Consider the following 27,015-nt stretch of genomic DNA (forward strand, 5'->3'; position numbering starts at 1 on the left):
AAAAAAAAAAAAAAAAAAAAAAAAAAACAAACAAACAACAACAACAATATACCAACCCAGCCTTTCATAGCCAAGACACTCATACACAATACTCATGCAGGCAAATTCTCCTACAGTTGCTGGAAGGCCCCACCAGCCAAATATCAGGCAAGCAGTTTATGGGTTCAAGAAGCACAAAAGTAGCGCTGGGGAGATGGCTCAGCAGTTTAAAGCACTGACTCCTCTTCAAGAGAACCCTGGTTCAATTCCCAGCACCCACATGGCCGCTCGCAACTGTCTGCAAATTCAGCTCCAGGAGATCCAACACCCTCACACAGACACAGGCATACATGCAGGCAAAACACCAATGCACATAAAATTAAAAAATAAAGAAAATAAAATTAAAATAAACTTAAAAAGACAAGCACACACACACAAAATCTGAATAATAGGCCACTTCTGCAGAGAAGTGCCTCTGTCTCTAGACATCTGCACTGGCTAAAGGCAGCGCCTAGCTTCCACATGCTCAACCAACAAATGTGTGTAAATTCCCTGAGTGGCAGTGTGCTCAGGGCAAGACACTTGTAAGAGAACAGGAAAAGGGTCTTGCCTTCAAGGAGCTGGGTCTCAGTGGGGAAGGGCATGAAATTTAAGAATTTCCCCAAGAATGAGGTAGCTCAGGGGCCCTGGGGTCAAAACAAACTCAGTCAATTGTGTCTGGACAGAGTGTGCTGATACTAACAGGAACTGAAGGTTCAAGACCCAAGAGCATGTGGAGGGGTAATAAAGAACATTCTGGATACGGTGTCTGGCTTGAGCCAGGACTAAGGAAAGAGGCAAATATATACTATGCTGGGTATATGAAAAAAGACTGGATCAAAAGGACAAGAAGAAGGGGCGAAGATGTTGAAGGAAAGGAGATACCAAGTGACATTCACCAAGGGCAAGGGAAGGATCCAGACTTGTCCAGAGCCAGGTGTAGTCTCACACACCTTTAATCTCACCACTTGGGAGGCAGAGGCAGGTGGATTTCTTCAAGTTCAAGGGCAGCCTGGTCTACATAGTGAGTTCTAGGACAGCCAGGGCTATATAGAGAAACCCTGGCTTGAAAAAAATAAAACAAAAACCAAAAAAAAAAAAAAAAGACATGGGTTCTGGGATACCCTTTCTTGAGGCTTTTTTGTTTCCAGCAGGGATCTCAAAGATTTGCTTCTTGTTGTGATTCCTAATTGGTTTTCTTAAATTAGGTAAGATGGGGCTGGAGACAAGGCTCAATAGCTCTTACTGCTCTTTCGGAGAACCTGAGTTCAGTTCCCAGCACCCGCCTCAGGGGGCTCCTAACCACCTGTAGCCCAGTTCCAGTGGACCTGCCACCCTCTGAGAGCAACTGTCTCCACATGCATTCAGCCCACATAGATCCGTAAGCATGTACACAATTAAAAATAAATAATGTAGATGATCCATTTTAACCCTCTCCATGACATACATGTAGTGAAAGCATTCCTAATTCTGTGCATGCTGATCATAGTTGGAACATAGGCTCACACGCCTTAGTTATTTCATAGCCTACAGGAAGCAGAAACCACTCACTTCTGTTTGAACAATGAGCCGGTCAGGCACACAAAGAGCTTTTCCCCCTGCAGGCTGAGAGACTGGTGTGGTGCTATTTAACTAAGTGGGGTGTGTACACTCAGCTCTCAGGAGTGAGATGAGCAGGGATGGCTGCCACTTGACTTTCAGAGGTTGTGTTGGCTGGGGCCGTGGCTTCCAAATGTCCTCATTGATGGACCACCTTGACCCAGGAGCTCCTTAATAATCCAGTCCGTGGCTCTCTGCCCTGCGGGAAGACCAGGGGTTACTACGGTGAAATGGTTTTCAGGTCGGCTCCAAAGCGCAGTTACTGGGAAATTGGTTTGGTGTGGTCCTTCTGCTTTGTCTCAGCATCGCTCAGCTGTCTTCAGGCCGACGCAGTTACCTGGGCCCACGTAGACCTTCCAGTCTCCAGAGGTACCCTGTGATCCATATTTTAAACAAACCCCCAAGGTCCGTTTGCTCATTTATTCACAGACACTTCTTTGGGTCTAACTACATGATATATTCTAGGCTTGAGGATATACTCGTAAGACCAATAACGGAGCTCCCTTAAAGAAAGGAGTTTTGTCTCAGCTCCTTTAGGCAGGGTTTGAGAACCACCTCCTTACCTTAAAATAATAAGTGTGTGTGGCGGGGGGTGGGGGGGTGCCACCAGAGTGGGAGAAGGGTGGCAGGGATGGGGGAGTTGATGGAAAGAGAATTACAAAACCCAGTTTGTTTAAAAATTTTATAATGGCATCCAAGACCCTGGATACCTATTTTAAAAGCGAAAACAATAACGAGGGGGCTGTTGTGGGCTACAGGAGGCAATGCTGAGCTGGGGCTAGGTGAGCAGTCTGCCGGTGTGGAAGAATTCAAGGATTAGGCAAAGCCAGCGGGGTCCCTTCCTCTGACTGCCTTAGGTACGCTGCTGGTAACAAAGCGGCCACGGTTTCTTTTTTATTTCTTATGATTCAGTGTGTAGGCAGGCAGCTCTCGTAATCTGCTTCTTGTTCAGCTAACACAAACTTTGCATGGCTGGGTCTCTTCCCACAGAGAGGTTAGTCTTGGTGTTGGGGATGGAGCCCAGGGCCTCAGACACGCTAAGCACATGCTGTGCCAAGCAGGCCCTGTCAGCCCCATTTCTAGACATCTTCTCTGGTTAACGGTCTCAGCGTTCTACCAGGGCAGGATGAACAAACAGATGTCCGCCTAGTCCTTCCGTGCTGTATCTACTGATGTCCTGCTGGCCAAATCAAGAGGGAGCCATGCTGAGCCCAACATGGAAGAGAGGTCACAGTGGTGTGGACACCAGAGGGTGACTTCTTCGCATGTCACTTCCATGAATCAGTTACTCAGGCAGGCTCCTGACCTAGGGACTCTCTTGTGTGCCGGCATTCAGTATAAATTCCTACATGAAGAAATCCAGCTGATACGCTAAGTCCTCCTCTAGAGTCCTGGGGACTCTTACTCATGGGGATGTAAGAATCCTCATTGGACAGTTGTCAAGGAACCACTGAAACTCCCAAAGGACCATCAGGAAATCCTGGCCTGTGCTATGGTCACAGTATCTAAGACATACTCCTGTATCTTTCGTGTGTTTGTTTCTGGGGACAAAGTTGACGTTTCATGGGGGATTTTCTTTTAAGTTTTTTGTTTGTTTGTTTTGTTGAGGTGGGGAGGGAGAGAGAATATGCTGGTGCCCTCGTGGAGATCTCTTTGTGCTGCGGGTTCTGGGGCTGGAACTCAGGTCTCAGGCTCGGCAAGAAGCGCCTTTACCTGCTGAGCCACCTTCCTGAGCTTCTTCTAGATGTTTGCATGTGTACAAGTATCTTTATTTACCATGTAATGTTGTGAGTTCAGCCTATTTGGACCACGATGTTCACCTAAACTTTACCACTAGAAATGGTCCATGCCATTCCAACCCCTGCCAAATAACCCAGTTACACGATAAGCCATGAGTCACGCTATTTTGATCTTTCTTTAGTCACTTGGGTCATATCTCTAGCTATTACCAGCCATGTTATTATGACTCATTTCGGAGCAGAAGTCTTGATCTGCGCTTGGATTTTTCCCCCTTGAATGGATTAAGTCCATGTTTTTTTCCCCCTCCTCCTTTCATGCTGAGGTGTTCAAGATTGCTTCAGTGAGTTCACAGTGAACAGTTGAAGGGATCTCTTTCTCCCATATGAGATGCACGCCTTCTTCTGTTCTATGAGCAAAAGCTGGCCTGGCAGAGCCAAGCCTTTCAGAGCGAGCCTGTTTCCTCTTGTTTGGTTTCCTCTCAGTTGTCAGTCCTCATCTGTCTCCGTTTCCCACGCGAGTACATAGGACAGCCTGGCTGGGTTGGTTTTTCCTTGATTTTGCCACAACTGGAGAAAGCTGTGCATGTTCCCACGGCCGCCCCTTTGTCCAAACCATGGAAAACTGGCCTTTACTTTTCTCATAACTGGCATGGGCTGTGTTTGGGTCAGGAGCCCAAGACAAACTACAAAGAATGACCTCAACCAAGGGAACTTGAGAAACATCTAGATAACACTGTTAGGAAATTGTTCCCTCGGTTCCCTCACATGCACTGGCATTTGAAATATGTCCTGGGTTTATGTATATTTTTTATAGCACTCGAGCTAGTGTAATGGGAAAAAAAACTGAATCAGCTTTCATAAGCCAACAGACTTGGCTTAGGTTGGGGACCTGGGGATGTAGCTTCGTTGGTAGCGTACTGGCCTAGCTTATACAGGTCCTGGGTTTGCTCCCTTACACTGCATACGCCAAGCATGGTGTTTCACACCTGTGATCTCAGAATGTGGGAAGTGGAGGCAGGAGGGTTCAAAAGTCCAAGGCCATCATGCTTGGCTACATCATGTACTTGAAGGCAGCCTGAAAGATATGAGACTCTATCTCAAAAACAAACGACTCACAAACATGGTTTGACTTGTGTGTGTTAATAAGGTACTCTAGAGCGGTGTGCATAGTTCATTGGCTGTGATCATAGTTCAGTGTCTGTGGGCATAGTTCAGTAGTTGTGGGCACAGTCCAGTGTCTGTGGGCATAGTTCAGTAGTTGTGGGCACAGTTCAGTGTCTGTGGGCATAGTTCAGTAGTTGTGGGCACAGTTCAGTGTCTGTGGGCATAGTTCAGTAGTTGTGGGCATAGTTCAGTGTCTGTGGGCATAGTTCAGTAGTTGTGGGCATAGTTCAGTAGTTGTGGGCATAGTTCAGTGTCTGTGGGCATAGTTCAGTCTTTGTGTGCATAGCTTAGTGTCTGTGGGCATAGTTCAGTAGTTGTGGGCATAGTTCAGTAGTTGTGGGCATAGTTCAGTGATTATGGGCATAGCCCAGTGGTTGTGGGCATAGTTCAATGGCTGGGCACATAGTTCAGTTATAGAGAACTTGTTTATCATGCCAAGACCAAGGGTTCAATCTCAACATCAGAAAAAAAGGATAAATAAAAATAAGGTAACCAAGGGTTGAAAGGATGACTCAGTGGTTAAAAGGAAGGACTGGTCTTCCAGAAAAATCCAGATTGGTTTCTAACACCCATGTCAGGGAGCTGACAACCACCGGTAAGTAACTCCATAACTCTTCCATACTTCAAGTGTGCCTACACTCATATACATGTACATGTGTACACACACACACACACACACTAAATCTCTAGAAAAATAAAGTCAACCAGTTTCAACCCATTCACCTTCTTGTCACTCTCAGTAACAGATCCTATCTGGGCCTCAAGCATTAAAAAAAAAAAAGGAGGAAAGAAGGAGTACACAGTTGGAATGGCAGGTTCGTCCAAATGTATATGATGTGCTAGCATATGAATCTGAGGGAATATTGATCAGGAGGAGGAGTCCCTCCACCTGCCCATGCCAAGAAGGCTGGTTACCACATACTCTACAACACCAGGAGGCCCAAAGGCCGCCAGGCGTTCATCCAACAGAGCGAAGATGAAACACTGTCGCAGGGCTGACAGAGCTGGGCATCTCCCTGTGGTTGCGACTGTACTTGATCCTGGGCGACAATGAGATTGAAACCGTGAGACACAAAAGGGTGTCCACCCTCTCGTTATTGCCTGGTTATTCTGATGAGGGGTTTTACCGACTGTGTTATTGTCTGTCCTTCTGCCTAGACATGGACGTAACTGGGGGCCCCAAAGCAGGTTTGGAAACAGCTCACTCAGCAATGCAGGGAGACAACAAAAGGGTGTGGCCTTCACCTGCAGGTGGCGAAGATGGGGTGGGGGTGGGGCGGTGGGGGTGTGTGCAAGTGACTCTGTGGTGGAGAAAGGGGGTGGGGAACCCTAAAGCCCTAGGCTGCTTCACAGAGGCAAGACACCCAATCCCAGACTTAGTCAAGCGTTCAGGGGACACTACCAGATGTATTTCACCGTATCTCTCTACATCACTTCAATCTAGCTAAAGATAAATCAATTACCAAGTTAACAAGACAAGTTCAAGAGGGATTTTTGACCAGCAACTGTTAGACACAATAGAACTCTTTGCTCACTGGGGACAGGAACTTTTTTTTCCTTCCAGAAAGGGCTCATGTCTTGTGATGGTTAATCCTGATTGTGTGGAATCACTGAGGAAGCAAAGCCTGGGTTTGTCTGTAGAATTTCTAGACTGGGTTGATGAAGCGGGAAGACCCACCCTGAATGTGGACATCACAATCCAATGGACTGGGTTGCAGATGGAAACAAAAGGAGGAAACAAGTTTCACACCGGAACTCATCAGCCTGCTCCCTGACTGCAGCTACAGCGCGGGGACTCCATACTCCCTTACTCGGGCTACCTGCCATGCCTGCGCTGCCCTGAAGGACTGAAGGACCAAAGAACCATATACCCCCTCCTTCTTGGGCCTGAAGAGATGGATTCGGGGTTAAGAGCACTTACTGCCTTTGCAGAGGTTTAGTTCCCAGCACCCACACGGCAGCTCACAACCAGCAGTGAGAAAATTGGCTAACACACAGTCTTTAAACGCTTTGCTCGGGAAGAACAGCCACGGTCCCGGGATTGGGAAGAATTGTTAGGGGATTTCCAGAAGGCTTCCAAGGGGCAAACACACATTAATAGGAAAATGAAGATTCTATGAAGTGCACACGCCAAGAGCAGGCCAAGCATCCTATGAGCAGGAGGTTAGGGACTCCATCTGGGAGGGAGGCAGCAAGGAGACAAGCCTTAAACAGTGTCAGACTTGGTGGTCTGGGTCCTTTCAGAAGGATGATGCAGGTAGCTTTCATTCTTCAAGGGGAAGCCAGCGAGACATTTGTGTCCGCGCTTGGGTTGTGATGGCCAAGGCTATGGTGGCATCAAGGACGTGAGAGAAGCTCGAGAAGGTTGCTAGGGTTTGAGTTTGCTTTGTTCCCTCTAAAACCTGCATTGAGCTTTGACTCACTGTGTAGTGATGTTGAGAAGTGATGGGGTCTAAAGACTGCCACCTTTCTAATAGGATTGGATCAGTTCCCCCTCTCACCACCAAAAACAGATTACACAGTAGTACCGTATGCCCGTAACCTGCATGGCATTCAGAAATGAGGCAGGAGTTCAAGATCAGCCTAGGCTACAAAGCCCAGGGCCAGGCTAGTTTGAGACTTTGCTGCAGAACAAAAGGAAAACAAAACAACAACAAAAGAAGCAGTGGATGAAGTTGAGGCGGCCTCTCCTTGTTTGCCTCTTTCTCCTCAGGTGCCCACTTCTCACCGTCACCCCATCATAGAGCAATACGACCCCTTCACAAGATGACCAGATGCAGCTGCCGAGTCTAGGCTTTCCCAGCCTCTAGAACCATGAGGCGAAATAAGTCTTTCTTAATAAATTATTCAGACTTGAGTATTCTGTCAAAGCAACAGAAGGCATGGGAAAGCCGATAAGAAAAGAGCGGCTCCGTAGGTCAAATCAAACCAAATCAAAATGCCCATCGTTTTATTAAGAATGAGGCTCTCGGGTGGCCGAGTGCATTGGCAGGGAGACAGGACAGTGTGGAGCCCACGCAGGCTGAAAAACTACATGTTTCTCCTCTAGGAGGCCACTTAAATACCCTGTGGGCGTGGTCCTGAATCCCCCCCCCCCCCCCCCCCCCCCCCCCCCCCCCCCCCCCCCCCCCCCCCCCCCCCCCGTCAGGACCTGGCATCTGGCATGCTGGGATTTGGAGTCCAGAGCAAAGCAACTCCAAGGCCAGGGGTTGGGGCTATGCTCCCAACTTAACAAAAGTTGATAATGTGGAGAACTGTCTCATGGGAGGCAAAGTTAGGACTGAAGAAAAAGCAACGTGTGTACAAGCCTCCGCGATTTCTGCCTTAGAGCATCGCAGCAGATTCTGGAACCCATGTCGAGCTGCATCCCTTCCATGAAGATGCTGTGCCTTGGGAACTCTGCTGTCCCCCGCTGGACATGAAGCCCTTCAACCTCACACGTGACTCGTGTTTACAGAGCCATCGCCGGACAGCCTGTTTGTACCGTGATGCAATGGATGTGTGTCCCATGGAAAAAATGAAAAAGTCAGCCCAGCAGGACGCCAGGGCGCAGTTGAGGAAATCCTGTGATGTGTCATCTGTGCAACGCTAGAAGGTCACCAGAGCACTGGGCGGCCCAGCAGCAACCCTGTTCTTGAAATGTCACCAGGAGGTGGGGCGTAGTGTTCTGGGCACAGATCAAGTTTCTGGTGTCTCGGGGATGAACTAGAGAGCCAAGCAAGCTGAGTTCTCAGGTGATGTCTTTGGCTGGACATGAGTTCCCACAGAAGCCCGGGGCATCAGAGTTCTCTCACGGGCTTCTCCCACCACAGTGCTGGACCTGCTATGTCAGGGAAGCATCATTCCTGACCCCGAGGTGACTGTGGTCATTTGTCTTTCTCTTTCATCCTCATCCAGCGTTCTGTTTCCTGTTCCACCCTTCAACCATGTGAATTTCCAACGGGAGCTAAGAGTGCTCGAGGCGGGGCAGCTCTCCAGCACCCTCTGCATTAGTGTGTCCTGATGTCGCCAGAGCCTGGATGTGCCAAACAACCAGTGCTTTGCTCTCGGGCAGTAGAGAAAAAAAGCAAAATATTTGAGCAAAAAAAAAAAATTACACATTCTTGATTGTTTTCCCTCAAGATACAATGCCTTTGTTGTTAAGTAGGCTAGCTATCACATGCTACACAGTTCAGAAGACACCAAAATGTTTAGGGTCAGAGGTAAATGTGCATGCCTTTTCTCACTGACTGTTCCAGTTCCTCGGGGGATGTACTGACCTCTCTGGGCTCAGTGCTCTGTGTATCCTGCGAACTCTAATAAGTTTATATTAAGGTCAACCCCCCTTAGCAAACACCACCACTGTGATTACTACCCTCATTGCTCCCTCCTCTCCTGTCTCCTGCTTCGTTTGATTAGCTTGCTCACAGCCTCAGGAGAGGAAGCTAAGGTCAAGGGCAGAAAGCCTGACCTCAGGGAGGCACACCACCTCTCTACCTCCTCTTTGTTTCCCTTCTGCTCTTTTGTTTGGTGAGGGTGGGAACTGTAGAGCACGGCCAGAACACTTGAGAAACCCTTCTCTCCACGTTCTGGAAAGTGATAGTGCCCATTTCATTACAGGTCATTGCTTAAAAGCGCCAGCCATAGCTCCATTTCTCCTGTTGCTCTCCCTAAAGCTTCAATGCAGTGGGTTTCCAGAGGAGGCCCCCACAAGTCCGAAATCGCAGCAAATTCATAGGGTCTAGTAAGGTCTGGTTCTGTCGGTTCTAGGGTGCATGCCTGAAGGCCTGCGCGGAGGTCCTCGAAGGTCCGAGCATCCTGAGAGAAACGGTTAATGCTGTCTTTCCCTGTATGAACAGTCTGCATGTAGCCACTACAGGATTTTTGGTCCCTTATTTGAATCTACAATCACTGTCAAGTAGACCAGGAACTGCATTTACCTTTGGATGTGTTGGCAGGTGCATTGCCAGGAAACTGGCTATCTCTGGAGGGCTGAGCCCTTCCTAGTGGCGGAGAAGGCTCTTGGCTGAGTCCTCCTTGATTCCAACCTTGTTCTCTGCCACACGGCCTCAGGCTTCCTTCTTGTTAGTCCCTTCCCTCAAAGGTGGATGGAGAGACTGCTGGCTGTCAGGAGAGTGTTTTCCCAGACCCTGTGTGAATAACTTCCTCCTTTTCTTCCCATCTTTGTTTAGATAATTATGTTTCTCGGTTTTCTGTAAGATCGCTATCTCCTGTAGCTGGTGAGGGCCTTAAACTCTTTAGGTAGCTGAGGATGACCTTGGTGGGTTTTTTGTTTGTTTGTCTGGTTGGTTTTTGTTTTGTTTTCTACGTGGGGGTTGTTTTGGTTTTTTGAGCATTTTGTTTTTGTCTTTTGAGACAGAGTCCCACTGTGTATTCCTGGTTGGCCTAGAACTCACTACTTAGAGCAGGATGACTTTGGGCTCACACAGACTCACCTACTTCCACCTTCTGAGAGCAGCGATTAAAGGGACGAACTGCTTCACCAGGCCTACTTTTTGACGGGCTGGGAATAGAGCCTCAGGCATGCTAAGCAAGCCCTCTAGCAGCTGAATCACGTCCCGGAAGACTCATTTATCATTCCTCTTAACTCCCTGAATTTGACTTCATCGCCCAGAAGATGGGGAGCGTTGCTTGTCTTGTCCACGGCCACTGGGGTTTCCCAAGCATGTGGGGCACTGACCGGCACACAGTGTGCACCTAATAAATAGTCTAACTAATGCTCTCGGCTTGAGGGGTCCTGGACTTGACTAACACTTCCTAATTTATAACTGATCACTTCTTCCTCTCTTATTCTGGTGCCAGGAACCTGCCACCCACGGGAAAGGCCTGCGAGGCCCTCCGTGGGGGAAAAAAAAAACTGGTTTCTTCTTACATATTGTAATCTGCAAGTAACCCTTTTTCCTCTCTTTCCGCATTTTTCCCCTCCTGCCAGTCCCCCCCCCCCAATAAAAGAAACCAGGCTTGTTGTAAAACGAGAGCTTGTAAACTCTCAAGACATTTTCACACGTGTAAGGTGTCTTCTGTGTCTGCTTATCTGGCCCCAAAGACAACAGTGAGATCCAGTCAGTCACCGTTCACAGGTTTGTGCAGGCCATTGGTTTTCCTCTGCGAGCTCACTGAGGTGAAACACGGAGCTGCCCTTGTTCAGTCCATCGGACCCACACAATGGCAACCTTGTCCGGCTCAACCTGGTGATTTTACTCTCAGTGGAGGCCTTTCCTGTGCACAATGCCTGACAGCTTATTCTTCTGCACACGCGGCTCCGTCAGTACCACTTACCCGTCCCTCTCTGTTCTGGAACCCCTCTTGAGCTCGCATTAACAGCACAAATAATTCATAAGCATTAGCAAGTCAGCGGGGAGCCCTGCCACTCAATCACTGTCCAGATTTCCTGAGTCTTGATGCGAATGACTGCTGGTCCGTGGGGCTTTTTCCAGGAAACCCTTCCCACTAATTCCCCTAACCAATGGCTGCTATGCAGTGCTGGGCACTGGAGATTCTGCACACATGGTGTCTTCCTGGGGCTGCTGCTAACTCTGCTTGCTGCTCACACTATGCTCCTCCTCCATCAATCTGGCCTCTAACTAGTGGTGTACATTTAGCCTGCTGTGTATCCGCCCCAGTCATGAAATCGCCCCCGCCCCGGTTTGTTGTTTAGGGTGTTTAGATTTCTGGGCCAGCACCACTAAGACAAAGAGCAAATTAACTTTTGGAGCTTAATTGTAAAAGGGGCTGCTTCCACCATCCCCTCCTCCCAACCCCTCCTGGCTTTGTTCCAGTCAACAGCAGCCGGACCTTTAACTCTCCAACTCCTCACAGCCAGAGTCCTGGGGGGGGGGGTGTCTGTGGATGGTGTGTCTCCTCTCAGCCATGACCCTACTCCTCCCTGCCTCCCAAATGACTGTCCAGGGACACCATCTATTTCCACGGTTCCCATTGGGCCTGGCCTCATTCTATGGGGGCTCAGAACAGCCGTATTCCCAGCCTGGCCTCATTTGCTTGAGAGCTGGCTAAATTCAACCGTGAAGATTACATGTCCACCCCAAAGCCCCATTAGCATAAGATGGGGCATGTAGTCTATAAGATCACCTGTCATGGAGGCTAAGCACGTCATACCAATCCAGCTGCACCAGATTAAAAGGCTGGACTTGAACATTTTGGCTCCAAGAACAAAACAGTAATAGGAGACCAGAACATTAAAAGTAATCTGCAGCCTACAGAATACGTCAGACTAGAGATGTGTTGGGGGGGAGGCACACAAGAGACAAAATAAAATGACAATCTCCTCTACTCATCAATCAATGGCCAGATCCCTTGTTCAGGAGAACGGGCCATAAAACCCGACACCCCGCTGTGAGGTCAATGGGCTCGCCTTCAAATCCTCCCCAGCGTGTCACCAACTGTGAATCCGCCCCTGTCACCAGCTGTGAACCCACCCCAATTTGTTTTCAGTGGAAACCGAGCTGAAAACAAACAAAACCACCTACTGTAAGGCCTGAAGAAAGAATTAATGGAAAACACTGGCCGCATTTGAACTTAGTCACAGCAGTTTAGATACACACAAGACACATTAATCTGATCTTTTGTGTGTTTATTTATTTGGGGGAGGATTTTTTCCAAATAGGGTCTCCCTATAAAGTCCTCTCTGTCCTGGAACTTGCTATGTCGACCAGCCTGGCCTAGAACTCACAGAGATCTGCCTGCCTCCGCTTCCAGTGCTGAGATTAAAGATGTGTGCCACCATGCCCAGGTCGTTATGTATTTACTATCACTAACACAGCATCAAGGCATTAATTAACTTTAAAAACAAAACAGAAACAAGAAACGTAGAAGCTGGGCTTGGTGATGCACACCTTAATCCCAGCACTCATGAGGCAGAAGCAGGCAGATCCCTGAGTTCAAACCCAGCCTGGTCTACAGACTCAGTTCCAGGACAGCCAAGGCTATACAGAGAAACCGGGTCTCGTAAAGCAAAACAAAACAAAAATTAATTCACAGCTATTTCGTAGCTCAAATTTGAGACCATTGTTGAAAAATGATGAGCAGAGAAAAGGTAACGGCTTTACTCCAGCTACTTTAAAGTGGACAGCGCTAAAAACTCCCGGATGCCTCACCTTAGCAGGGGGACAGATAATTCAGATAAACGAATCTTGGGGGGCAGGGCTTCTACTTCAGTGGTAGAGATTCGTGTTTACTTGCGTGCAAAGCTCTGCATTCAAGCCTCAGCAAGGGGAAAATATATTTAAAGTGGACTGAATAAATTCACGTTCTTTTTTTTTTCTCAATCCTCACCAGCCCCCGGATGCAAGCGTAGGCATTTGTATTATTTAGGGCACAGAGAGCGCAAGGCTCTGGTAGCAGATCACACAGCAGCTGGTAGAGGACAGAGTGTGCCGTCAGCTGACTCTGAATTCCAGGACTTCCCACCAGGCTGGGGGGGGGGGGGTTACCCAGCACACCCAGCCTCCAGGCAGAAGGATGAGTCTGGGTTAGCCAGGTGGGACTCAGTGGACAGCCTCGTCAACCCCTTAGGGGGCTTTTCCTTCCGGACGGGGGGGATCCCCAGTCTCCGAGCATGCCCAGTGTTCTCCTGCCGGTCCGACCAGGGCTGCCGTGGCTCCAGGTTTTGTGTGCGATCCTAGGCGGGCCCAGGGCAGTGCAGCCCCCAGGACTCCCGGCTCTGTTGGAATTCCCCGGACTCAGCGCTCTGGCGGCACCCGCCGCGGTGCACTACCTTGGGACCGAGATCCGGATTTAAGCTGGGAAACCAGGCACGAACCCTCGCTCCATGGTGGCTTGGTGAAAAAAGTCTCGGGGCATCTGGCACCAGGTCCGACTATAGGGCCCGAGCCATCGCTCCATCCTTTTGTTAACCTCTTCATTCAACAAAACGTTTTTAGTGCGTGCCAAGAGTTATTTGGAGGCTAGGTCTCTTGAAAGGCGGAGCCACTGAACTGACATTGAAGGGAGGCACTCCTTAAGGGGCATCAAGAGAGACAGCCAGTAAGCGACCCTATCTGCCCCATTTGCCCCTCTGCCCTCTTTCCCGAGTCATAGGCACAAAACTTGCGTTTTGTTTTGGCGCTGGCTTTTCCGTCCTAGGAAAGCTTCCTCGTTTAGCTGCGTGACTGAATGGTATCTGTCACCTGATCCGGCTGTTCCACTAGCTCTCACCGGGCTACCCCCTAGCCTTCTCGCCCGGCTCTTTTTCTCTGTTCTTTATCACCTCGCACACTGCGTTGTTTGCGGGCCTGTTTGCTGCGAGAGACTCCCTACCAAACTCCCAGCAAGTGACAGAATTTTTGTTTATAGTTTAAGTGTGAAGAACGTAAGTAGCCATTGAGTGGATAAATGGTACATGCTTGGAAGGCGATAACAGACGCGGAGAGTTTAAAAAGGTAGCCAGAAAGGCCACTCCGAGGAAAGGTACCTGTACGGTGAGAGGGCGCCGGGCATCAGCCAAGTTAGGGGGGGGGGGGGAGAAAGACGTCCTACCCCGAGGGAAAGGCGGTACAAATGTCCCGAGGCGAGTCAAGTTTAGGGGGTGTGGTGGAGAGGAAGGTGCACGCCGAGCGCAGGTAGGCAGGTGTGGGAGGAGGCGGAAGAGGCTGACAGGAACGCCCGCCAGTTAGGGGCCCCGCAGGCCCTGGGACGGGCCAACCCGCTTGGCGTCCTAGGACCAGCAAAGGAGCGCTGCGCTGCAGTCTGCGCGACCCCCAACTCAGCCACGGAGCCCCGTGCAAGCTTTCTGTCCTTTCCGCCAAGTCCTTGCCATTTCGAGGCATGCCATCCCGGAAAGCCAGGCACACAGTAGGTGTTCAATAAATGCTTAAGGTATGAATGGCGGCGTGCGTGAACCGGGGTCTCGGAGGTCTGCGGGAGTTCGGCAGGTGGCCCGCGGAGGCGCGTGGCAGCGTCCCCCAAGTCTGTCCCGGGCCCGCCCCTGTCCCGGGTCCCCCCGCCCCGCGCGCGGGCCCGTCGCGGCCACAGCCGGGCCGGCGGGAGCCGCCCGCGGGCTGCACTGGGCATGCTCAGACGGCGGCCAGGTCGCGGCGCGAGCGAGCTTCCGTGCCGCCCGCCAGCCCGCGCGACCTACCTGGGCGCCCCGCGCCCCCGGATGCTGCAGGTATGGGCGGCTGGGATCTCCGCGGGGCGGACCGGGGCGCGGGCTGCTGGGTTCGGGGACACCCAGGGCGCCACCCCACCCCCACCCGGCCCGGGGCGCGGCGGACACGCGGGAGGACTAGCGGGAGGGCTGGCAGCCCCGGGTCCCCGCGCCACGTCGGGCATCCGGGGGGGCGCAGGCCGGGATCACCTGGCGGGGCTGGGGCGGGGCGCGGGCGGGGGCGGCGCAGGGTTGGGCGTTCAGGACTTGGCGGCGCGAGCGTGGGCGTGCGCTCCAGTCTGGCTGAGTCCTGGGGCCCGCGCCGCAGTATCCTCAGCCCAGCCGAGGGGGCGCACCGCCGTGGGGATTCAGTCTTCCGCGGCCCCCGAGGCTCGCCCCCTCCCCCACGGGGGGGGGGATGGCAAATTCGCCTGCCGATTGCAAAGACGGCATTTCCTGGGCCTGGCACGAACTCCAGAGTCAAACCAATCCGCCCCGTTCTGCGAGCCACCGGATGGCTTCTCTGTTAACTTGCGGTGACATTGCTGCGTTGTGCGGAGAGAGAACGCTCCCCGAAAACCCTCGCCCCCGGTTGCAGCCACCCAAACTTATTACGAACTTGACATTTGCCTTTAAAAAATTAATGGGAAGTTAAGACAACTTGACACCTGGGTGTTCTATGAAGGTGCAGGGAGCTCGTGGTTGGGAAACGAGAGACCTGGGTATAAGTTGGGCTCTTCCCCTTGGCCAGCTGGTGACCTTGGACGAGTCGGTTAACCTCCCTGATCTTCCATTTCCTCCCTTGCATGCAGGCAGTAATAATGCCCACCTCGCCGGGTTGGTGGTGGATTAAGTAGGATAAATGATGTGGAGGTGTTTGGCTCCGTGCCCGGCACAAAGCAAGCGAACAGTTGGCGTGATGTGATTTTAATTCAGTTAGAGACCCTCGTGGCTCCCATTTCGACAGGAAATTAGAATTAGGCAAGCATTTTCGGAGCCTGTGTTTGTGCCCCGGAGAATGTCTGCTGAGGCTTTAGAAAAGCGACTCAATAGTGCGGCGGATGAGCAGAGAGCCTCCTGTATAAAGGCAGTCTGGAGTTCAGAAACTCCAGAAGTTGACACTCGGGCCCCACTTACAGAAAGAACTATTTTTGCAAGATGATCCGTCTTGCAAATGGGAAGCCGATGACTTGGAAAGCCTGGCTGGGAAGATGCCTGTGCTGCAAAGCTCCCAGGCCTAACCTTTAAGTACTTCATCAGGGTCTGTCGGCTTCTCACGTTGGGTTTGCGCCTTCTTTGTCCGGGTGCCCCTTGTGCATTATAGGACGCAGAGCAACCTCCCTGGTCTTTGCTCTGTTGGTTCCGGCAGCAGCTCCCTGCCTGTGACAAGCAGGAATGCCTCTGTATATTGTCTGGGTTGAAGTGACCTGCTTTTTAGTAGAATCAGTTGTGATAACTTCTGCCTTCTGTCTACCTCGGTTATCTGAGAATTTCATCTGGGGCTTTTAAATGATAATATGGAATCTTTGCAGTTAGTGACCCCGTATGTAGAGTCGTATAGTGTATATAGATCATCTCATTTCAGTTTTTACAGTTCTCCTTCGGAGGGTGGTGTCACTTCCATTTTATAGAGGAGGAAATTGAGGCTCTCAGCGGGCTCCCTCGCTGTCGCTGTCCCAAGGGTGACTGGGGTGGAAGAACCCAAGACTTCTGGTTCTAGAGGCAGGACTTTTTCTTCTGGAAAGACTGCCGTGTGTGGTGTAGAAAAACCTCACATAGATGTCTTTCCCTGATAACTAAACCAAGATCTAGACTGTATTGGAAACCGGAAGCCTTCCTGAAATTGACTAGTTGAAAATTAACAATGATAAGCTATTATCTGACAGGGAGTAGGCCGTTTTAGTTAAATATTCTAGTATATGAGCAGCCCCATAAATCCTCACATACAGTTAATGGGATACCAATCGGTCGAGACTTAGAATAGAATAAAACATGCCCTATATCGATCTGGGTAGTCTCTGGTGATTTGTCTTCTCCAGAGACTAGTGTATGCAAATTAGACCTGGCTGGCATACTGGAGGTCAGATTACTGAGGGCACTGGGAAGCGCCCAGGCGAGCCTTTGAACAGAGGTTTCTGTTTGGCAGCTGCAGGGCTGTGGGTAGGGAAGCCCAGAGAATAAGCCAAGAGACCCCCCAACCTGGAATTTAGGTTACACTTCCCTGCAGCTCAGGCCAGATTTGAGTGTGTCCCTGGGCGCTGCGTTTACCAAAGAGCCAAATCCAAGACCCCAGCTTGAAGCCCTTCTTTTTTTACCTGACCTCATAGCAAAGTCATGATAGCTTTTGATTTGCTTACAAATCATATCATAGGCAAATCTTATTCCCAGGAGAATTTGACGTCTTAGTTGGTATAGTCTCAGTCCTGGGATGGTAATTGCTCTCAGTTTTTGTTGACTGTGACCTGGAAGTTTAATTATAGTGTTGTTCCCCATTCCCTGCCCCCTAACACACACACACACACACACACACACACACACACACACACACACACACGAGCTGGTAAAGACTAGTGTAAGTCCAGAAGCCTTCTGAGCTACATACAGGTCCGCGAACGCAAGGGACACTGGTTTCTAGAATGGGTACAACCCGCTGGAGTGACAGGAAGACATGGAACACCCTCTTTCCTTCCAGGTCCGAGGGACTGGCATGTTGGAAAGGGACTGCTGATTTGTGGTCCCCTCTCTTGACCATAATAGCAGGGCTTACCTTCCTGTACCAGTCGGTCAGTTCCTGGAAAGCAAAAGCAGCCCTTTTTCTCTCCTCAGGCTCTGGCGAGGCTGGAATGCTGATGGGATTCTGCATACCCTAGCCTGGCTGGCTGGGCTGGCAGGTGTTGGGGGCCGATGCTATGTTACTTTCTACAGATGAGAAAGGACTGGGCCCAGGGACATTGAATTAGCTTCTGCTAGTGCCAGCTCCCGAAGCCACCTCTACCTCCAAGTTATCTGGTTATCCCGAGTGCAGATCCAACAGCAAAGGCAGACTTTTTAATTAATTAATTAATTTATTATTTATTTATTGGTGGAGTTCATACTGTGTGTCAGGCCCTAATGCTGCAGAGCTGGAAGCCGAGTTGGGTTGTGAAAGTACGCGGTGGGCTTGCGAAGACCTTGTGCACATGCGCCTGTGTGTCTCCGTCTACCCACCGATCTCATAACTGCTTTAAAAGAGGATCCAGGTAGACGCAACCCACACGAGGGGTGGCAGCCATGCGTCCATTCCGTGTTTGTTTTCTTACTGCTGTCACCAAGCAGCTGACCAAAGCAGCTTACGGAGGAAGCGTGGTTCATTGTGGCAGCAAAGTCGTGGCTGCAAGAGCTTCAGTTATCTGGTCCACAGCCAGAAAGCAGAGAGAGATGGGCGACCCCTGATGCTTTCTCCTTTTTATGTCGTCTGGGGCCCCTGGGTCATGGAACGGAGCCAGCCACATGGCGAGTGGTCCTTCCCGCGTTAATTAAAATGATCTAGAAGATGCCTGGCAGTCAGCCTTGCCCCCTGAGTGATTCGAGATCCTTGTCAAGTTGAAGGTCATTATTAAGCGCCACGCATGGTTGCCAGGAAATACACCAAGACGGGTACGTCTTAACGCTTGCATTACGCCTCCAAGGTAGTTGGCGGTCAGAGTAATTGGGATGCTCCCTAGTTGCTGAGTAAGGCAGACTTCGCCATGTGTGAGACTAAGTGCTGGTTTTTCTTTCTTCCCTCTGCATTGGAGCCCCTTGTACTAGAGATGCCTCTGGGTGTCTCTCATTACAAATTAACATGGCTCTTACTGGCCACCAGGAGCTGTTTTGAGTGCTGAGGCCTCACAGCGACTAGCTAGCCATGCTGCCTCCCCAGGAAGGCCGCGCAGAAGGCAGGTGAGGGCAAAGTCCGTCTGCCCTCCGTGTGTCTCTCAGTGGGTGATACTCCCAGTGGCTTCGCTATTTGTGCCTGCTGGGCAGCTACCAAATCAGAGGTCACAGGGAGTCCTGAAGGCCATGGGTTGTTCTCCCTAACACTGGGGTCAGCGGGGCTCTGCTGACAACATCTTCTGAACCAAAGACGGGGCTCTATCCTGTGAAAAAGAATGTCGGAGTAGGAACTCTGTAAGAGGAGACGGTGGGGGGGGGGTGCTTGGATATTGAGAGAGTGGAAGTTTTGAGGCGCTGGGATGGTGTATGTGGAACATTAGGACAGAAGCTCTGGAACTGGGGTAGTTCTGGAAACTGCAAGCCCCTGATAAGCTGTCAGTATACACAAGCTTTAACCAGTGGCCACGGTAATGCGTCTTCAGTGCTGCGTCTCTGCTACTGAAGCCCGGGATGCCTCCCTGCCTCTCTGAGACCCAGTAACTCCCATTTCACAGATGCATTGAGCAATGCTCAGAGGTGGCGGTGACTTCCCAAAAGGACCCACAGTAGCATGGTGGGGACTTGAACCCTAGACTGATTACACACCTGTTAAGCAAAAGTCATCGCAGAATTTATTCCTGATTACAGGCTTTCTTAAACGAGCTATGAGGGGGGCTGGAGAGAGGTCCCAGCAGTTAAGAGCACTGACTGCTCTTCCAGAGGACCTGGGTTTAATTTCTAGCACCCACATGGCAGCTCACAACTGCCAGTAACTCCAGTTCCAGGGGCCCTGACACCCTCACACAGTATACATGCAGGCAAAACACCAATGCACATGAAATAAAAAATGAGCTAATGAGCCCCCCTAAAGTCTGGGACAGTGAAAGTTCCTTCCCTTCAGTATGGGACTCTTGTAGTCACTGCTGAGTTGCTGCCCTGTGGAGGCCCGCTCCCAAGTCAAGGCCACCCGTTCCCGTCCTCAAGACTGAAGGAAGACAAGATTCAGGTCCTGGAGGGCTTTGCTGGCTGGGTGCCCTGTTTATGAGCCGAGATAGGCGTGGGCGTGGGGTGGAGCCCTGGGGCCTCTCTACCCGCCTCTTTTAGATGAGTCAGCTTTGAGGGCCGGACCAGAGAGGCAGCAGTTCGCTGGCAGCCGTCCCCTGCCCACCCTGGGCACTTGGCTTGACCTCTCACCCACTGCATCCCCTCCCTGTGTCTGGCTGGCACAATGCGTGTGGTTGTAGAGCATTGCAGCGTCTAGGCGCAGGAGAAACACGCAGATGGTGCTTCTTCGAGAAGCAGCTGTCACCACACCACAGCGTCCTCCGTGCGTCCCGTCACCAGTCCGGTCTGTTCCCTGTAGCCACAGGGCCCCAGTGCTCCTAGAGTAAGGACAGAGCCAGTCTCGGTTCTAATGCACCTACTCGGGCCTTGAGCTTGCCGCTCTGTGTCCTGGTCCTGCGGCCTGGGGCTGACAGGGCTGGCGAATGGCTTCCTTCCACCCAGCTCAGCTCAGCCCTGGGCCTCAGCTTGGAATGTTCAGTCTACCACAGCCTTGCCTTGACAGCCCTTTTCACACTCGGCAATTTTGCGGTCGTTTAGTGTGGTTTGCGTTTAGTACCTATGTCTCCATGTGGGCTGGGAGACCTGCTGCCAAGTCAGGCTAGATCTCAATCCTTCCCTCCCCTCCTCCCCCCTTCTTCCTGCATTCCTCCCTCCCTCCTTTCTCTGAGCTTTGCTTTTAACTTTATTCTGACCTAATCAGACTTAAAAGTTACAAGAGAACCACTCAGAACTCCCCGCGTCCTCTCACCCCAATCTCCCAGCCCCCATTACCCCTTTATCCCATTTATATCCTTCTGTGTGCAAACCATTTGAGGACCACTCTGATAGGCCCTTCCCCCTAATAGATTTATTTCCCAAAAGCAGTCACATTCTTCGACATAACCACAGCACACATTTTATTTTCCCTTGTAGTTGGAGTGCGGAACTCACAGGTGTATAACCTTTCCACACACTTGCGTTTTGTTCATAGTAGCTCCACTGCCCTCCCGTCGCCTCCTCCCATCTGCTGGTGCCTTCTCCTCCCTCCTCTTCCACTTTTATAGTTTCAGATGTGTGTGTACACTCCTGTTCATGCTTGCGTGTGTGTGTAGAGAAAGATTGATGTATGAGAAAAAGGATATTTTGTTGAACGAATTTTCCCTTTTTGATTCCGAGATGGGGTCTTAATGGAGGCCCAGCCAACTTCAGTCCTTGTTTGCTTGTTTGTTTGTTTTTGAGACAGGGTTTCTCTGTGACCCCGACTGTTCTGGAACTTCTTGCTCTTTTAGACCAGATTGGCCTTGAACTCGCGGAGATCCCTCTGCCTCTGCCTCTGCCTCCTGAATGTGAAATTAAAGATCTGTGCCACCACTGCCCAGCTAACCTTAAACTTTCTATGCAGTTGAGGATTTCAGGTGTGAGCTAGCACGTCCAGTTTTTGTACTGTTCGAACCCAGAGCTTCATGCTTGCTGGACAAGTATTCGACCCAGGGAGCCCCATCTCCATTCCTCTCCTCCACCAGTACAGCTTTTAGACTCACAAAATTAATACTCACGGCACTGCTGCCTAATCTGTAAACACACACCTTTAATCCCAGCTGATCTCTGTGAGTTCTAGGCCAGCCTGGTTGCTGTTTCACAGAGAAATACCATGCCGGTTTGGGGGCAGAGGGCGCACCGTATTTTTTGTCACTTGCCTCACTAAGGTCCTTTGTGGAGCAGACAAATCCTCTGTGGTCTGCTCAGTGTGGTATGCTCCGGTTAGCGCGTCTGTTAGAACTAGCTTTTCTGTGACCTTGGCATTTTTGCTGTGCACAGGTGGCATTTTGCCACAGGTCCTTCAACTTGGGCCTTTCAGTTTCGACTCACTATTGCCCCAACGTCAGGCGCTGTGTGTGGACAGGCCAGGGTTCTCCGTAAACACTTGATGAGTCCAGAGGGGAGTTTCGCAGCGGTGGAAAGCGAAGCAAGGCTCCGGGCTTTCTGCATCCCCAGCCATTGATGTTGGTGCCGTTTGTTGTAATCTTGCTAGGTTTCAATACCGCTATTTTTTATCATATCTACACACCCCAGAAGGGTGGGATAGTGAACCTACTGTTGGCACAAGCAGCCTCAATAATGGGTAGGCAGGTATACTGGAGAGGCCAGTGGCATCCTTGATGAGGAAGGAGACTCACTCTTGAGGTTCCCCTACCTTGAAAATAGCATCTTCCAACTGCACCTTTGACTTCTCTGGATTTGGGGCTCAGGCGGCATATCACCCAAATAAGAACATTCTGAGAGTGGAAAGAGCATGTTGTTAATAACCTCACCTGATTGGCCGGCCTCGGCTGGGACTACTGTAGGTGCGTTAAAGGTATGTGTTCATTCAGTTTAGTCAGTTGTGACTTTGAGGTTGAGGTCAGACTAGCCTAGCGCACGTCCCGGCACCCTGGCACTAGAAATCCTCCATCGGGATGACAACAAAACCCGCTGATGTGCTTGACGTTGCCTCGGGGCTCTACGTGTTCCCTGCTTTGGTCCCACACCTCTGGTCACCCTCCAAGCTGTTCCTCTTAGGGCCTCTCTACAGACCTCATTTTCTTGCTCTTTCTTGCCTGGAACCTCACTGCAAACTCAGGTTGGATGGAAGGGCAGGGCAGGTTGATGAAATAAGGCCTTCAGGAGAAGTGTGCCTGGTCTGCTGTCTCCCCGCCCCCGCCCGGCAAATTCAATGGAATTCAAAGGCCAGATGTGTAAGCAGGGTAGAGCAGGAGGCCACAGTCTCCCTAGATGAGGGCTTCTTACCCAAGCACGCACAGTTCACAGGCCCGCCAGCTTCAGTTCTGTGATCAGAACCACTGGCAGAGGCAGGCAAGCAAGTGGCACTGGGGACCTAGTCACAGTGACTGGGTTTTTCAGGGCCCAGTAAATACAGACAGGTTTGGATGCAGAGCAACCAGGCAGAAAGCCATCCTAGAAGGACCCTAGTGACTGTTAACCCAGTGTCAAATGTGCACAGGGCAGGGGCAGGCTCCGACGTCCGCGCAGTCAGGCCCTTTATTCGGCCCTAAGAAAACACTAACCAGAGCTGGGTTCTGAAGTCTTGTGAAATGGAAATGTGCATTTACACAGCAATTTTCCGGAGAGCTGGCTAGGTAGGCTTCAGGAACATCATCTAGGGAAGCATGATTTGATCTCAAAATGAATAGGTACCGAAAGAGGGTTGGGCCTATGACTCAGTGGCAGAATGATTGCCGGGCATGCACAAAACCCAGGGTTCAATGCCTTAGGACTACAGCAGCGTTAACCCAAACAAAACTTCTATTAAAAAAAAAAGTCCTTTTCCCAAGCTCAGAGAGGCAAACACATTTGCCTTTGCTTTGCGTCTCATTTTACAGGACAAAACGTCAGTGTGAAAACGTCAGGGACCCTAAGGCAGCCTTGTCTTGCTTCCTTCTCGGAGGTCCTAATGGGATCTGGTATTCTCAAGGGCATTCAGGCACATAGCATGGCTGGGACCCACATCTCAGGTCTGGGGTGCATTTTTTAGGTCAGCTCCAATGGAGCGTATCAGGCTGTATATTTTTATTATTTAATAACCTTTGGCATTTCTCTTACTATGCAAATAAGTTTGCTGTTGCTTTTGGAGCAGTTAGATATTTCTTGTTCTTTTATATAGGCGCTACTGGACTGGTGGGAATTTTTCTTTTCCATTTTCACGTATATTTTTAAAGGCTATATAAACTTTCCATGGGCTCTCTATAGTCTGTGGCTGTGGTCCTCAAATTCAGAACATCGGAATCCCCTGAAGGACTTGGTGAGACTCGGGCCGCCGGGCCACATTCTCTAAGCTCTGTTGGTCTGACTCAGATCCGTGGTGGGCAGGAGCGTCTTTGCTGCTGGCTTTATGGAAGCCACTGATTCGAGGAGCTGAGCTAGGGCAGGCAATAGTTGAAGAAGATAGCTCAGACCTTGCAGCCAGCTGTCTCTCCTGTGTGCTCCTTCTGTGCCCGGATGGGTTCACACCCCACCTTTGACCTTTGCGTTATCCCCAAGACTCCCTAGCTTCTCCAGGTCGCCCCGCCACCTCTGCCTCTTGCCCCCCCCCCCGTCATGCTGGAGGCATGTGAAGGAGGATCCTCGCCTTCCCCGCTCGCCTTCATCTTCCGGCTCCGCGCTCCTTGCCTTCTGTCCTCCAGTCAGAGAAAAATGAATGTGTCTCCTCTGGACTTTGGCATTTTTTTTAACCTTTCCACCTGAAGGAGAAAAGGCCCCTCCTGCCAGGTCTCTGCCCAACCTCTCTCTTTACCTCCTAGCATCTTGGAGGGACAGTCAGCAGAAACCAGGAAAGCGTGGTTCTCACCTCTCAGGACAGACTTGCCATTCACTTCCAGTCCAGATTTTTTGTTTGTTTGTCCCTGAGGTAAAGGCCTTCTTTAAAAAAAAAGAAATGGTGTTGAAAAATTGTAGAGGTTAGAATTTTCCATTTGTCCATTTTTAAGTTGCGGCACAGGACGCTTGTCTGTGCTCTATGCGCCGCCATGCAGTTCGTGAACCGGGCAAGGGGCTGGAGACTGAAACACACAGAGAGACACGGGTCATCCTTGAAGCAGAAATGCCCCAAAAATGCCCCCTTTGTTGTGGTCAGGGGCAGCTTATGTAGAGATAGCCACGCCCCAGCCAAACCAGAAACCACTCTCCTGCCATCAGGAACTCCTGGGGGGTCTCGTGCTCAGAGCAGCTGTAGGCACTCAGATCAGGGGGAAACAAGTTGTTTACAAGAAATTCAGGATCTGGGGGTTCACTGCTCCCAACATTAAGCGTCCAGGGTTGGGGCCTTACATGACTAAATGCATTTTCACTATTGTACAGTGGTCACTGCCATCCACAGAACCCCGCAGCCCCCGGGAATGACAGCCATTAAGCGGCCGTTCCCGTAAGTGTGCCTCTCCCTGCAGCTCCCATGACTGCCACTCCAGTTTCTGTGTACAGATTCAACTGTTCTGTGCTGCAGCAGCACTTAGCATGGTGACACACATCTTTAATCCCAGCCCTCGGGAGGCAGAGGCAGAGCTCTGTGAGTTTGAAGCCAGCCTTGTCTACAGAGCCTGTTCCGGGTCAGCTAGGGCTGTAGAGCGAAGTCTGAAAAAACAAAATGAAATCGAGCTTCATCCATGTAACGTACTTCGGGATCTCCTTTACAATACCGAATGCCGTTTTGTCGTCGGTTTTGTTTATTGTATATCCGTTGATGGACATGTGGGTTGCTTCTGCCTTTTGGCTGTTGTCAGTATTTCTGCAAGTTTGGGAGTGCAGGCAACACCATTCTGGTTACCTTGCCTTCTCAGGTGACTATTTAGGCATTTATATAGCAGCCACACCCTGCTATTTAACCAATGCCTGCCGTTGCTGTGATGGCCACGGTACTCTTCTCTTGTGAAAACCAGGGCCTGCTTCTCCTATGTGAGCCCTTTTCGTCTATGGGCGGCCATGTGGGAAACACTATGGTAGGGCCTCTGCAATGCTGTTCTCCTCTACCCCCAGCCTGCTTGGCTCCCCCACTGTTGCGGGCTTTTCCTTGTCCTGGGGGCGCTCCTGTGTTAGCTACCTCGTCCTTCAGGGCTCTCGGGTGTGAGCCTTTGACTGGCTCAACACTGGACACTTCTGGTCTTGTCTGTGTCACTGCCGAGCATCTCCCCATGTGTGTCCCTAAATCCTTCAGCGTGTCCAATGTCACTGCCTTCTTTCCTCAAAAATGTCCTGTAGCCAGGTGTGGTAGCACACACTCTTAATCCCAGCAATCCAGAGACAGAGGCAGGTGGATCAGTGCTAGTTCAAAGCCAGCCTGGTTTATGTCGTGAGTTCCAGGCCAGGAAGGGCTAGATAGTAAGAGTTTGTCTCCAAAACCCCAGCCTTCCATTGTCTTGAAAACGTTAAAGTCGCCTGCCCTAGACAGATCTTGCCTGTCCCATCGTCCTCCGCCCCACCCTTCTACCCCTTTCTCAATCCAACTTTCCCCCAACACCTTCCCTTCGTTTCTTTCTTTGCCAAAAGCCCCCCAGCGCACTCTCAGACCCCTCCTTACTGTTGTCCCCCAGAAAGTATCCCGCCCCAAAAAGCATACGGGTCAATCCCATTCTCTACAGACTGTATGAGCTGGTGACGTCTCTTCTTGCCTTCTACCATCTTCCCCAGCACCTCAAACCATGACTCCAACTCCAGCTTCCATGTTTTAATGGGGATGCCCATTCCCTCCGTCTTAACTGAGTTCTACGTTCTTTGTTTCCCGAAAGTTCCCAGAAGATGCTGAGGTGCGGCCTACACACCCACCGCCAACAGTGGCACAGGTGGACCCCAGGAGGCACCTGTTTTAGAAGGGAGCCCTCTTTTCAGGCTGTTAGTTTGTGAGAGTTTGTGTGTGGGTGTGCATGTATGTTTGTGTAGGGCTTTGTGTGTGTGTATGTGTGTGTGTGTGTGTTTGTGTGTGCATACATAAGCATGATTGTGGAGGCCTGAAGTTGATGTGTCTTCCTCAGTCCCTGACCACTTTACTAATCCAGATAGGGTCAGATTGAGCCCTGAGGATACCACTTGAGGCTAGTCTGCAGCGGTTGGTTTGAATGAGAATGGCCCCCATAGGCTCACATATTTAAATGCTAGGTCCCCACCCGGATGTGAAGGATGAAAAGATGTGGCCTTGTTGAAGAGGTGTGTCATTAGGGCAGGTTTTGAGGTTCCAAAAGGCTCCTATGATTTCCAGTGCCCTCTCTCTACTCTCTCTACCTGTGGCTGTGGATCAAGGCGTCCATTGCGAGCCTGGGCTGGCAGACCCTACCCATACCCTTTGACCCCAGCTGAGCCCCTAGTAGCTGTTTACTGTTCTGCACTTGAGGAATGACGGGGACACGCCCACTTCGTGAGGTCACTTGACGATCCCTGACGGTGCAGTGGTACACATTGATTACACTGACGTTGCTGGTTGTTACTTTCTGCTTGTTGTGGGATGCTTGTCTCTGGTGTGAGCTAGCAGCCTTCGGGGTGGCGAAGGCTACAGTTTGTGCTCGCTGCCTGAGCTGTGGAGGCTAGCCTTAGCTCCTTGCATGGATGGTGACAGTTACCAAAGATGGCAGCTGGCCACAGAGAGGAGGGAACTGAAGATCTTAGGGCGCTGGCCTCGAGTTCATAGCAGAGCCTCTCTGGCTCCAGTGAGAACACAACATGCGTGGATTTGCTAGGCCCGGAGTGGGACTCAGACATCTTCATCTCTAACAGGCGCCTTCTGGTTCTGAACTGTTGCTTAGAAACCACACCTAGTAGTTTAGAACTTGCTTTATGGAAGTGAGGATTGGAGAGCACACAGTCCTAAGCCCTAGTATAGCATGGATTTTCCCGACTGTTCATACCTAGGTTACTCACCTATAAATTAAACACAGTAAGGGGTTCAGAACTAGAATTAAATGAGAAAACTCC

At 50.7% G+C, this 27,015-nt stretch overlaps 1 protein-coding gene across 4 annotated transcripts in view; it reads left to right on the plus strand.

Moving 5' to 3' along the window:
- Positions 1-27,015, plus strand: part of Ptpn3 (protein tyrosine phosphatase non-receptor type 3) — a 142,914-nt gene that overhangs the window by 22,406 nt on the left and 93,493 nt on the right. The window contains exon 1 of one of the 4 annotated variants that reach the window (XM_050165091.1): positions 14,069-14,354. The exons of 1 other annotated variant lie outside the window; for it this stretch is intronic. The gene's annotated coding sequence lies outside the window, so the exon portion shown is untranslated. Of the gene's footprint in view, positions 1-14,068; positions 14,355-14,509; positions 14,647-27,015 lie in introns of those variants that run through there. 2 more of the 4 variants (XM_050165082.1, XM_050165077.1) reach the window with 2 other exon arrangements.

Source organism: Alexandromys fortis, unplaced genomic scaffold, assembly GCF_014885135.2.
Source record: "Alexandromys fortis isolate MF-2015 unplaced genomic scaffold, M_Fortis_MF-2015_v1.1 scaffold_18, whole genome shotgun sequence".
Taxonomy (NCBI): domain Eukaryota; kingdom Metazoa; phylum Chordata; class Mammalia; order Rodentia; family Cricetidae; genus Alexandromys; species Alexandromys fortis.